Source organism: Octodon degus, unplaced genomic scaffold (assembly GCF_000260255.1).
Source record: "Octodon degus isolate 3935 unplaced genomic scaffold, OctDeg1.0 scaffold00122, whole genome shotgun sequence".
Taxonomy (NCBI): Eukaryota; Metazoa; Chordata; class Mammalia; order Rodentia; family Octodontidae; genus Octodon; species Octodon degus.
The window spans coordinates 2,331,833-2,344,654 of NW_004524698.1; the positions used below are offsets into that span (position 1 = coordinate 2,331,833).

The 12,822-nt window shown below is 48.1% G+C and overlaps 1 pseudogene; it reads right to left on the reverse strand.

Moving 5' to 3' along the window:
• Positions 1-3,754: 3,754 nt before the first annotated feature.
• Positions 3,755-12,822, reverse strand: part of LOC101576543 — a 24,545-nt pseudogene continuing 15,477 nt past the window's right edge.

The following is a 12,822-nucleotide window of genomic DNA, read 5'->3' on the forward strand; positions in this document are numbered from 1 at the left end:
CCTTCGGTCTGACGCGAAACAAGTGTTACTGTGTTCTGGCTCCCGCTGCCTATGCCTCACAACAGATGTGACATTGCCAGGTGTGTTGTATGAAGGAACTTTCTGCCCTCACCCGATACACAGGAAGCCACAGCAGCGGTGCTCCGAGAGTTAAGAGCAAGGATACCACTGCAGGTATCCTTCTTTTCCAAAGCAAACCTTCTTTTCCACCATCCTGCTGTGCCTTCCCAGTTGTTCTCTTTTCAACTCATCCTTCATCTTTTGTGGCAGATGATGTCATTTCTCCAAGCTCTTCATCCGTCTTGGGACAGTCTGCTCATTGGTGATGCCCAAACCCTCACAGTGGCAAAGGTGGAAAGCTCTCGAGACCTCCCTCGGTGACCAAGGCTTCTGGATCGGATCACACAAAATGAAATGATTACACAAGAGAGAAAGAGCTTAAACAAGCTTGAAGTGCAATTAGAGCCCCAGAGCAATGAGTAACGGCATTTTAACCTTAACATAATCTTACTTCCTGGTTTAAACTTTTTTACTTCCTGGTTTAAACTTTTTTTTTTGCATTTGGTTGTTGAAAAGAAGGAATTAAACAGTTGCCTTATATAAAGTTAATTTTTCAAAACTTAAGAGTCAAATGCTACAATGCCCCAGCATCCGGGCCCCATCTAGGTCACCTCATATCTGCTTTCTGAATCACTTCCCAGGCAGCAGCCACATGTGGCCTTGTCTGCCTGTCTGGTGACCTCCACCTCTTGGGCCACTTGTGCAAATCTCATGACTTGCTGCACCACAAAGCAAATGTGGTTTGTAAAAGGTAAGCATCTCCGAGTCCTTCTTCAGAAATCACTGCACAAAGCAAAAATACATTGGTGATCAGTTCACTCCTGTTTCTAGTGGTTCTATATCAACTTATATAATATTCAAAAGGAAAATCTTCCTATCCAAATAGGATTTGAGGGGCAAAGGTGGCTGCTGTGGCAATCTCCTGAAGAGAGGTGAGGTGTGACAGAGCAGGAGGAAGCTTATTTAGCACAGTCCTGGGTGCCCATGGATGACCAATAAGATTTGGAGGATTGGTGAGTGGGATGGGACAGCCAACTATGGGAGGATAAACTGCAGCTCTGAGGGCTTTCTGCAAATTCCTGTAGCATCGAGCCTGTGGCATCTGTGCCCTCAAATATAAGCCACCCCCTAGGACACTTCAGAAAACAGTAGCAACAAAATTAAAAAAAAAACCCTTACCCTGCACAGCATACACTGCCCTGTGCAAGCAGAGGGGGTGGATGTGAATATTAATGTCTGGGCTGCAGCCCCTGAGGAGCTCCAGGGATGCCCTCTATCTCCAGGCTGGACACAGAGTGACAAATGAGCTCCAGTAGGTAAGTGTGTAAGATGTGCACCCATGTCTGGAGGTTCCCAGATGGAACAAAAGAGCAGAAGGCCAGCTTGGAGCTTAAAACAGGTATGGGGACAACTCAAGGAAAGGCTAAGCTCTTCATTTGAATTTAATTTCACCATTAATTGTCATAAAAAAGGAAACATTAAAGATAAGTCTAAGCTGGCTAGCACCAACCTGCATTCCAGTTGTTTATCCCCTTGTCCTAGCTCACCAGGCTCCCAAGTGTGCTCCAAAGCTCTACTAATTTGCTGTGCACATACATATACCCAAAGGAAGTGCATAAGAGTATTGTTTTTCTGGGAGTTTTCTTTGCTTGCTTATTGCTGTTGCAGTGAGTAAATGGATCCTCTACCTGCAACTTGCTGTTTTTCATTCCAGAGTTAGAGATGAAGCCCATCTCACTGTGATGCACTGTGATACTATGGCTAATTGGGCCATTCCTGCGTTAGGGATGCTCGGAACAATGGATACAGTGGTATCTTCAGAAACCTCAGGATAAGAGCTGAAAGCTGGGGGGCAGGGGACTGGAAGCTGGGGGAGACTCAGGCCAATCTCCAGGCTGCAAGTGAGGGCCACATTTTGGGGAAAAGGGAAAGCGGATCATTGAAAAGAGTTGCATTGAAGGAGGACTTCCAGTCTATCCATTTTTGACTTGACTAATGCTATGCATGGTTCTCACCTTGGGGTGCAGTGACCACCCACACTGGGGCAAAATCTGACTTCAGAGCTCCAGCAGGGACCCCAGAGAACATGGAGGTGCATGGGAGGGATATCAGTTCTTGAAGTCTTCAGGGCTGTCCTGGTCTCCTCACCCACCAGCACACACTCCTCTTGCCTTTATACAGTGTGGCCTGTGCTGGGCCCTCTTCTGGAGTGTGCACAGCTCAGCCCTGGCTGGCTCTTTCATCATGTAGCAGTCACAAGGTGAGAGCTGGTGCAGGCCAGCCACATGGGGGTGAGGCGGCAGGGACCTTAGGCTGGCCTTATAGGAAGGCTGGGTAGGTAGTCACCACCCTTACCTCTGAGGACTCCACACTAAAGTTCCACAGTATGTCCAAAACCCTCTCCTTTGTCTGTTTTTTCAACACTAAACCCCACCAGCCTGAAATTCCACCCCCTAGTAGGAGTAAGAAACCTAAGTCCCAGCCCCGGCAGCTAGGCAGCTCCAGGGCTACTATAGGGCTGGAAGATCCTGGGCGGGGCTGCTGCTTCCTCTCTAGCTCAGACCTTGGCTTTGAGGGTCTCTGGCTGTGGACAGAGAAAAGCCTATCAAGGGCATGATATAAATGGGAGCCTGACCTTGCCCTGCCTCCCCCACCCCCAAGGGTGTGCTAGGCCCAACATAAGGTGCGAGTGTGCTGTTCAGTGATACCCGGGGTAAGACATGTCCCATTTTTACTGTTAGCATCACAGGTCACTACACTAAACCTCAACTTTACCGTCCACAAAATGGGAATAATAATAATAGTCCCTGTGTCACAAACTGTTGCAAACACTGATACAGATGCTGCAGGAGGTACCAATAAAAAGGAGGTGCTAAGAATCACAGTGGAAATAGCCACAATGAAGATTATCAGCATTGGCATCTGTACTGTGCCTCTCTTGTCTTGGAGGCACTTGCTTCCTGCAGACTGAAGCTCAGCTGTCCTGACCAAGGTTCCAGGTTTACTGACAGTTTGTCTCCAGGGCCTGTAACACCCCAAGCTCTCCTCAGATTCTTATTTGCATCTCTCAAAGTCACCCAAACCTGATGACCTTGGCCCACTGGTAGATCAAACTTGGCCGAACTAATCCTCTGTCCTGGGCCCTAGGAGAGGAAACTGGGGGAACAGCATGTGGGTGACAGGTCCCAGCCCAAGCTTTCATGTTACCTAGGAGATGACCATCCCCAGATTGCCAGGGGCCTGCAGGTGGGAGTCCCAGGGAAGCCATAGGACAGAAGAGCAAGGAGGGTAGAACCCTGGGGCCACACCTCAGCTGTTTGGAGGTCAGTGATCCTGAGCCTGTTCCCTGTACCCCATCCTTGGATTATCCCCTCCCTGAGGCCTCACATCAGCACCTGGGTACAATTTTGTTTGTCCAGTAAAGCTCAGCTTCAGAGTCTTCCCACCTCCTCACAAGCAGCAAGAGGATCCTTGGAACCCTCCATATGGTCCCATTATCCTGCCTGGATGCTGGATGTGACTAGACATGGCCATTAGGTGTCTTTAGGAATTTCAGGTCAGAGCTCAGGCCATCTCCAGTTCCACCCCTTCACTAGCAGTCAGGTAAACTGAGGCCCAACCATTCAAGGGACCGCAGGTCTCTGGTTCTCATCCTCTAAGCAAAATAAACTTGACCTGCATTCTGCACCATTGCTCAGCTTGTGGGAATCTCTGCTGGGTAGAAGCCCTTGTGGCCTTGCCCTTGATGGGAATCATCAGAGATGACTCCATGAATGACGTGGACTCCAACCACGAAGACCCCACGGAAAGCTGGCGTGGCCATTTGATGCCACCTAAGAACAGCAAGGACAGTGAAGCGACCGTGGGTATTCTCTCCTGGCCTGGCTCTCCATTCCGCAGTGATCTTTGAGGTCTAAACTGGAACTCTTATGGCACCTAGGAGCTTTCCCCAGGCAACGTGGCGCCGCTTTTACTCGGTGGCACAGCGCCCCCTGCCGGCAGATCCAGGAGACGGCCCAGTACACCTGGGTCCCTGCATCTCCCAGGCGCCAGAGCCAGGACAGGGACATTTCTCCTCCCTGTGTCCAAACAGTACAGCTATCCACGCCAAGGGGTTCTCGACCCAACCAACAACATGGAACCAGGGGGCTAGGACGTGCTGGTCACTTCTGTGCGCACCACTGCGACCATAGATGAAGGGAAGACCCCATGCACTGCTGAGGGCCGCAAGTCATTGAGGTACCATCCGGCTGGGGTCTCTCTTCCTCTCCCCAATGCCAATTGGCCTCACCCCGCTGCCGACTCGGACTTTACTCAGCTCAGCCAGCCATGAGCTTGTGTGAACTGGGACAGTTCACCCGCCTCTCACGACTATTTTTTCCTCTGCAAGAAAGGAAGGGTTTGACACTTTTCCACCGTGGGTCTCTCCAGAACCTGGGTAAGACACCCCGTGCCTTGTCTCGATAGGGTCCCAAAGATGGAAACACACACACACACACACACACACACACACACACACTCCTGTCCGTCCTCTGGCCAGCCTCAGTCAAAAGCATTACTCCACATGTCATCATCCAGACCACAGAGCTGCAAGGCCAGGACAGACTTCTCCCACATCCCAAGAGAGCACCTCCTACCTTTTTTGTCCTCCTGACTCGTTGCCTCAGAGACATCTGGATTAACAGCAATATGATGTGTCCCACTTCACATCCTATGCCATGCTGCCTTAGATTTGAGAGTCCTTCAGTGAGCAAGGGCTAAGAGTTCCCATACCAATCCCTACTCCCAGGGTTCCCTGAGCTGAGGCCACCTCTTCTCACCCAGTAGACATTCTGTCATCGACTAGCTTCTGCTCCTGTGCCCTCTCCCCGACCCTGTCCAGCCTGTCTTGCTCTGTGCTAATAGCCCCCTGGGACTCACTTTCATTACTTTCCCTTGCTGCAGTATGCTAGACTATAATTCCATATTCTTGTTCCCATTAGTTGTCTGTCTTCCCCTCTAAATTGTGAAGTCCTCAAGGGCTGTCTTATTCATCTCCAAATAACCCAGATGGCTCCTGGGATCTTCCATTCCACTTACTCTAGTTGAGATGAGCTTTGTGGCAGACATGGATAATTGCCTATATAATAACCATTTTCTCAGTCTTCCTTAATGACAGAAGCCTAATTTCACTCAGGTAGGCAATGTGCCTAGATAAAATAGTCTCCTTCTTAGACTCTCTTGCAGCTAAGTGTAGCCATGTGATCTCCACCTGGCAGAAGTCACCTGGATGATATTCTGAGGAAAGCTTTTTGAAATAAGACAGATTGGGGCTGGGGAGATGGCTTAGTAGAATAAGTGCTTCCCTGGCAAGTGCAAGGGCCTGAGGTCAATCCCCGGTTCCGCAAAAGGAAAAAAAAGAAACAAAAAAAAAAACCCAGATTCATTTATCTGATCTTTTATTTCCTTCCCTTTTTCTAAACCTGGAACACAGGCAAGATGTCTGGAGGAGCTACAGCCATGAAACAACCAAGAGGACTGAATTCACATGCTAAGATAAAACAGAAAGAACCTGGATCCCTGGTAACAGCTTTGGGGGATTATAACATCCTCTTTCTTGTCTAAACCACTCTTCAGCAGTTTTTTAGTATCACTCATGACCAAATACAATCATAACTAGTTCAAGCATTCTTTCCTCACTGGCAGAAACTCACAGCTCTCCCCTACAATATGACAGGCTGTTCCTATTTCCAGGTTCCCAGTGAGTTTACATTTTTGAGGTCAACATTCATATTAAGATCTGGAGAAACCACCAGCCTTCTGTTTTCACTTTTTTTTTCTTTTTGAGGACAGGGTAAAATAACACTCTATGATTCTATAATGGCAAATACATGCCATACATTTATCAAGGAGCATAGAATGTATAGCTTGAGTGAGCCCTGATGTGAACTGTGGACTTGGGGTGGCAGTGACACATCATTGTAGGTTCATGGATTGTAACAGAGGTATCCTCTGGTGTGACAAAATGGCAGTCCTACAGAGAGGACAAATGTCCTGTATCTAAACCTGAACTGTCATTGGCCAACAGGAGGATCCTGAAGCCTGAAATAGGAGCATTTGAGACCCAAGAAGCTTTTGGACCTCAAATATCCTGAGCCATTAAGGCTGGAAGAAGCTCATTCTTGTCAGACAAGATGCCTCCGTGACACCCAGAAACCATGCAGAAGCTCACCTCAAACAGGTATCTTCCAAGATGATGCTTGACCTTCTCCCCACTTGCTGCCTTAGGCTAATGGCTGGGGACAGAATTGGGCACAGTCCAAGCACAGCACAGTCCTCTCTTGGAGGAAGCAGCTCTTAACATCAAAGCAATGTCATCATCTGGCTGGTGAGCAGCTGCAAAGAACATGGCACAGAGATGGAGTGGATCTTAAGAGTTTAGGCTGAGTAGAGCTGGCTGAAGATAATACTAAGTGTCCCTTATATCTATGGACCTCCTGGGCCTCTGTATCACGCTATAACTCAGGGTCACATCTTGGAAGAATGTCTTTGGAACCAGACCTAAGTTGCTACAGAAGGTCTCTCATGGGCTGGACTTACTGGAAGCCTATGATCTGAGAGGTGGAGATCCTGGGAGTGTCAAGGCAAGGGTAGAATTCTTAGAAATGGGGGGAATGTTAGAATGGATGTATTTCATGAAGGCAGAGAACTCACTTTATCTCACTGAAGAAAGCAGAGCTTACCTCCCCCACAGGGCAATAGAGATGGCCCTGGAGAGGGGGCCATCCACATCCTCTCACAGCTCAGTCATTGCTGCTGTACTCTTCAGGATGGAGCTGAAAGAAGCAGATGTTGCCATGCGTCTGGGATCCCCAGAATGCTGAGTGAGGCTGATGGGATTCCAGAAAGACTGATGCTAAAGAGAGCACTGAATTAGCAGCAGTGAGGGAGACATAACTAGTGTACTGGGCAGCAAGGCTGGAGTGGCGGTCAGGCTGGGATCATAGTGACTGCTACTTGGCCGTGCTGTTGGCGAGGTAAGGTGGACAGATGATTGGGTATTGTTTGGCTGTTGTGACCCTCTCAAAACACTTTGCTGAGGACTAGCAAGAAGAAGCTACCATCTCTTATCTGTAAAGTGTCAAAGTGTTTCTGTAATATATAAATATATAATATAATATATATTACATAATATATGGCCATAAATTTATTTATTTGCTTTGGCTATGCGGGCAACTTTTATTTATCAATGTCCCATACCATTCCCACCAAAGCAGCAGATTCTTCATTCAGCAAATAATTTATTTATTTCTCCATAATTTTATTGAGAAACAAATAGTAATGAGACAGTTTCAAATCAAATTGGTAGGACAGTTTCAATAATTAACACATTACATACTCTCTTCCTAGTGGTTATTTGTTGTACAAGATGCAGACATGATATCCTATTTACAAACACTATTAGAACAAATCCCTCTATTCATTAAGAGAATGTAACTATATATCTGTCCTAACCATTTTGAATACACAGATACAAAGTGGACATTCATCTGTATCCCCTTTTTTGTTTAGTTCTGTCATTTGAAAATTATAGGTGTTGAACTCAGCAAAATATTCCAAAAGAGTCCAGTAGCCCATAATAGTATTGGGTCTTCCGCTTGACTGGCAATATCAGAAATTGTTGACCTGAGTCCCCTACAGCTCAACATAACAGCATGGCTTTACTTCTTATACTTCGATTTTATTTCTGCTGGATGGTTAAGACAAAGATAAAGCAAGACCTATGCAACAAGGGTTGTAGCTTTTGGGTCTGAGAAGGTCAGTGAAATCCCCTCAGGATTTTTCCTGAGACCCTGTACCTCAGATTGTAGATCCTTTGTCAGTGTCAGCCATGTGGATGAGTCACGGTCATTGCTTGGCCAATTTCAGCAAATAATTTAATGTCCAACATGTGCTTTGATTTCACTATAACATCTGTGACAGTGTGTTCTTAATTGTGTCCTGTATTACTATCAGGACCTTCTCAGAGGCTGTTTCCGTATGCTTTGACGCGTGTTATTTTGAGATTTGTGATACTGGGATTTGTGTCATGAAACATCAGAGCGGAAAGGAAGCTGCTTTGGTGTGCTGGTCTGTGTGCCTGTAGTCCAGAGTCATGTCTGGGTCCCAGGGAAGGAAAAGAACTTTACTCAGGAGAGAACCTATGGGTGGGAAGAGGGGGCGGGTCCAGGAAGAGCAGAGATCACCGAAGCTGGACGGCGATGTCTGTGTAGAACAGCTCCAGCACCGTAACGCTCTCACTCTAGGATCTCATGCGACACCCCAGCTTCTCCCCGAGGTAGGAAGACTGTTACGCTGTTAAAAGGTGAAGTCCCGCCCCCTTCCCATTTTCCAATTGGCCAGAGTCGATTCCACTCCACCAGGCGGAGCGCCGATTGGCTGCGGGAGGCATGCGCGGCGGTAGGGAGTAGAGTGGCAGCCTAGGAGGTTTGCGCGCGGGCGCTGAGCGCTCTCCCTCCGAGGGCCGGCTGCTTGAGGAGCCTCAAATCCCAGAGCCATAGACATTGTGCATATCCCAGAGCCAGGTAGTGAGGACACCCTTGCTGGCACCTAGCTGGATCCTAGACGCTGCCTACTGGCTCTATCACGATGCAGTTGTTGAGCCCTGGCTGCTGCTACCACCAGAATCACAAAACTTTCCGAGGACCTGGCACCCCTCATCTGGGAGTCCCCGAGGTGACCTGGTCCCCAGAGCACCCAGCTGGATAGGTGGGAGCAGCTAGGTACAGTCTTGGATTTTGGTTTACAATTGGAAATGAGACAATTGTGGCTAGTTGGGTACAGACCAAAAATTTCAAGCTCTCACTTTACTCTGCAACAGGGCGTTCTGTTACCTAAATGCCCTTAAGGACTTCAGGGGAATCACAGTGCTCTAGTGGGTATGGTGCATAGCTGGGACAGATCCTGTTCTCTTTGGTTCTAGAGACTAGACCCAAGAAGCAGCTTGGCCAGGTGCACAAGAGTGGGAGGGAGGGGAAGGAAACCAAGGGCTCAGATGGGAAATGGAGATCCCAGGATCTTCCGGCTATAGATTCCTAGGCTCAGTGTGTTTACTCTGGGCATGGATTTATTTATTCCGGGCCATGGGTTCAAGATGCAGCCAGAGCCCACCTGGAAGGGAAGGTGGGGGTGACCTCTGTTCTTCAGCCAGTTCATCCAAGGTGACAGAGGGCGAATCACACATAACACTTTATGGGAACTATGGGCTGTGCAGCCTTGGAAAGGGTGGACGTTTGGGTCTCTGGTTTTTGGACCGGACCTTACACAGCCAGTCTGGGACTGAAAATGGGGCTGCAGGGCCTGAGGGTGCACATGACTGCATGGGACACAGAGGCCTGCCTGGTTGGAGAGAATTGTCTGTTGTGAGGTGAGGTGAGGAAGAGAATATCTCGGGACTCAGCAAGGTGAGATCGCTTCAGAGAGCATGTATATGTATTTGTGTGTGTTTATGATTGTGTTTGTGTATGTATGTGCACAAGTATTTCTGTGCATGCATGTATGTGTGCATTATGCTTGTGTGCACTGTGTGAATGCATGCTTGTACACATACATGCATGTGTGGATGGGCTTGTATTGTGCACGTGTATGTATGCATGCATACACCTGAGTGAGCATGTGTATTTGTGCACATGTATGTGTGCATGTGTCTGTGTACATGTGCACATATGCAGTTGTGTCTGTGCATTTTTGCATGGAGTGTGCATGTAGTTGTGTGCTTGTGCCCATGTGTGTGGTGGGCAGGGCAGAGCCAAGGCCAGCCGTACTGCTGTGTGTTTCCTGTCCACATCCTCCGAGGAAGAAAGGCCATTTCTCTCCAGGACTCCATGGAACTGAACTGCAGAATATTGGAGAAAACACTTTTTTTTTGGTGGAACTGGGGATTGAACTCAGATCCTTGCGCTTGCCAGGGAAGCGCTTATTCTACTGAGCCATCTCCCCAGCCCAAGAAAACACATTTGCACACAACAAAGCCAAAGCCTCTGAAGTTCCTTCCTGTTTCTGATTCTAGAAAACTACCCTCCTTTTCATCTGCTTCTTATGTTCATGATTGTCTGTGTCATGGTCTGTTTTCTAATTTTTTAAAAAATACTTTATGTGGTGCAAGGTATTGCTATGCAACTCAGGTCATAGTGATCCTCCTATCTCTGCCTCCCGAGCACTGGGACTACAGGTGTGCCTCACCACACCCGGTTTTGGTGGTGGGCACAGTGCACCTGGGGCTCTGGGCCTGGTACAGCATGCAGTACTGGGGATTGAACCCGGGTCCTTGTACTTGCCAGGGAAGTGCTTAGACCGCTGAGCTATCTTCCCAGCCCCTGTCATGGTCTCTTTTAAGCTTGTAGTATTTCAGTTCTCATCCATTCTCCTTTGTCTGTCTGTCCAGCTGGTTTATTTTTTGTCTTTGCAGAGTCTAACAGCCCTACCTCATCTGTCCCTCCCTCTACCTTAGCCTAGTTTTCCATCAGTCTGTCACTTTTCTCAGCATCCTGTCTCAAGCTCAACAGAATAGCTGTTAGGGCCATCTCTCCAGAGAAAAGTTTTGAACTCTGAATGATTTGGCTCCCTGTCTGCTTTTTCATCCAGTGTGGCTGTGAATTTCCCTCAAAGCTAGAGGACATTTGGGGGCTGGCAAGGGCACGCTCTGGCCCCCAGCCTCAGCACTTCAAGCTGGGTGCCTTCGCCTGACTTGGAGTAATCCTATCAAAGGTCACTCCCTGCATGGAGATGGCAAGGACTGGTTTCTATAGTAGCTGATTAACCTCTTGCCACCCTACAATTAAGAAAGCACTTAATTGCTTTTTCTGGAGCCATACTAGGAGTGATATGGGCAGCTTGCGTTCATCATGTGAACTAATCAGCAACCAGAGCCTGAGGGAGTATAGACAGCAGGGTGTAGCAGGACCTTGTAGGGGCAGTGAGCACCCAGCAGCCCTTTGAAGGCCTTTGGGGTAGGGGGAAGGATGGTCTAGGCCCCACAGCCTCCCTTTCACATGTGCAGGTTGAAGAGAGCAAGATCAGAGGTTAAGACAGTAGCCCAAGGGCACAGAAAATTCCTGACAGAAGCTGTGCTTCCGTCTACCTCTGCTCCTTCTGCCCCCACTGGGCCCTGGCTGCTCCTCGCTTTGCCAGGTCCGTGGGAGGCTGTGTTCTTGGAGCACTAGGAACAGCTTTTGCACCCCGGAAAGCCATGGAACACAGTTCTCACGAGCAGTTCACTCAGGAAGCAGCTCAGGTCCTCTGTGGATGAACTACTCAGTCCCTATCAGCCAGCATGTCTGTGAAAACTTAGGGGTGCCCAGCCTCTGCCTCTCTGGGGCATGGGCGAGTGGTCACTGAAGGCACACTCTCGTGACCTTGGGCACTCTAACCTGCAGCAGAGCTCTCACCAGCTTGGCTTATGTTAAAGTTTGTGTCTAGTTGTCCCCCCGAAGCCTCATGCAGGCATGAGGTAGACTTCTAGAGTACGTGATTAGCTCATGATGCACTGGGATTGTGGGGCGACTACATCCAGGCTGGGGCAAATAGCCTCAATGCAACTTAAGGGGGACAGACTTGCTCTCTGTTTCCATTTGCTACTGCTACTCCTCCCTTTTGCTCTCTGCTCTTTGCTGCTGCCATGAAAGGCTGCTGTCTGCCCTGTGCCACCCTGCCTTGGAGCCAGCTGAGTATGGACTGAAACCTCTAGTAACTGTGAGCTAAATAAACCTTTCCTTCCTTCATGTTGGGTGTTGGGTATTTGTCCCAGCAATGAGAAAAGAGTAACTGAGACAGCTTAGATGCCAGATCTACTGTGCCTACCCCACCCCGCTGACCAGGGAAGCACAGCTCCCAAACCCAGTCTTCCTTCTAGCTTATTATTTATTAATCATTATTTATTTGGTACAGGGTCTTGCTGTGCAACTTGGACTCCTAGTGATTCTCTTGTCTCAGCCTCCCCAGCGCAATTACTGGTGTGCACCACCACGCCCAGTTTTGGTGGCCAGCACAACTGTATGGCAGCAGTACCAGGGATCGAACCCCAGGTCCTTGTGCTTGCCAGGCAGGCGCTTATACCACTGAGCTGTCCCCCTAGCCCTTCCATCTAGCTTATAACAGAGATCCACAGGGCCTCTGAAAGAGTAGTGAGCAGGCTTTTCCTCCTTTTCTTTGGCCACCCACTTCCACTGCAGAGCACATCTGTACTCATGTCCCTGCTAATTAAACTCCAGGAACAGGTTCCTGCCATTCCCTTTGAGGTGGTTATGCCATCTTATTAATTTTGTTCATCTGGTACATGATACAAGTGTACTCGTGTGTTCTGAGGGTGTTGGGTAGAATGTTCAATAAATGTCCATCAAGTTAAGTTGAGTCATGGTGTGCAATATATCCTTGCCGATCATCTATAACTTTGCAACACTAGTTACTGAGACGGAAGTGTTGGGTTCTCCGAATACAACTGTATTGGTTTAGGCATTTCTTATTTACTCATATCTATTTTTCTTTTATTTGTGAATAGTTTTGTCTTCTTTATCATTACGCCTTGCCTCTCTTTGCCTCAGAGAGTATTCCTCATTCTAAACTTTAAGTTATTATAAGTAATCTTTCTTTGAACTACTTATTGCATGATACGATTTTTTCCATCCTTCTGCTTCTGATGTGTTTATTTTTGTATCTAAAGTGGCTTTTCTTACAGACAGTAGATAGTTGATACTTCTATTTTTTAATCCAGTCCAACAATCTGGA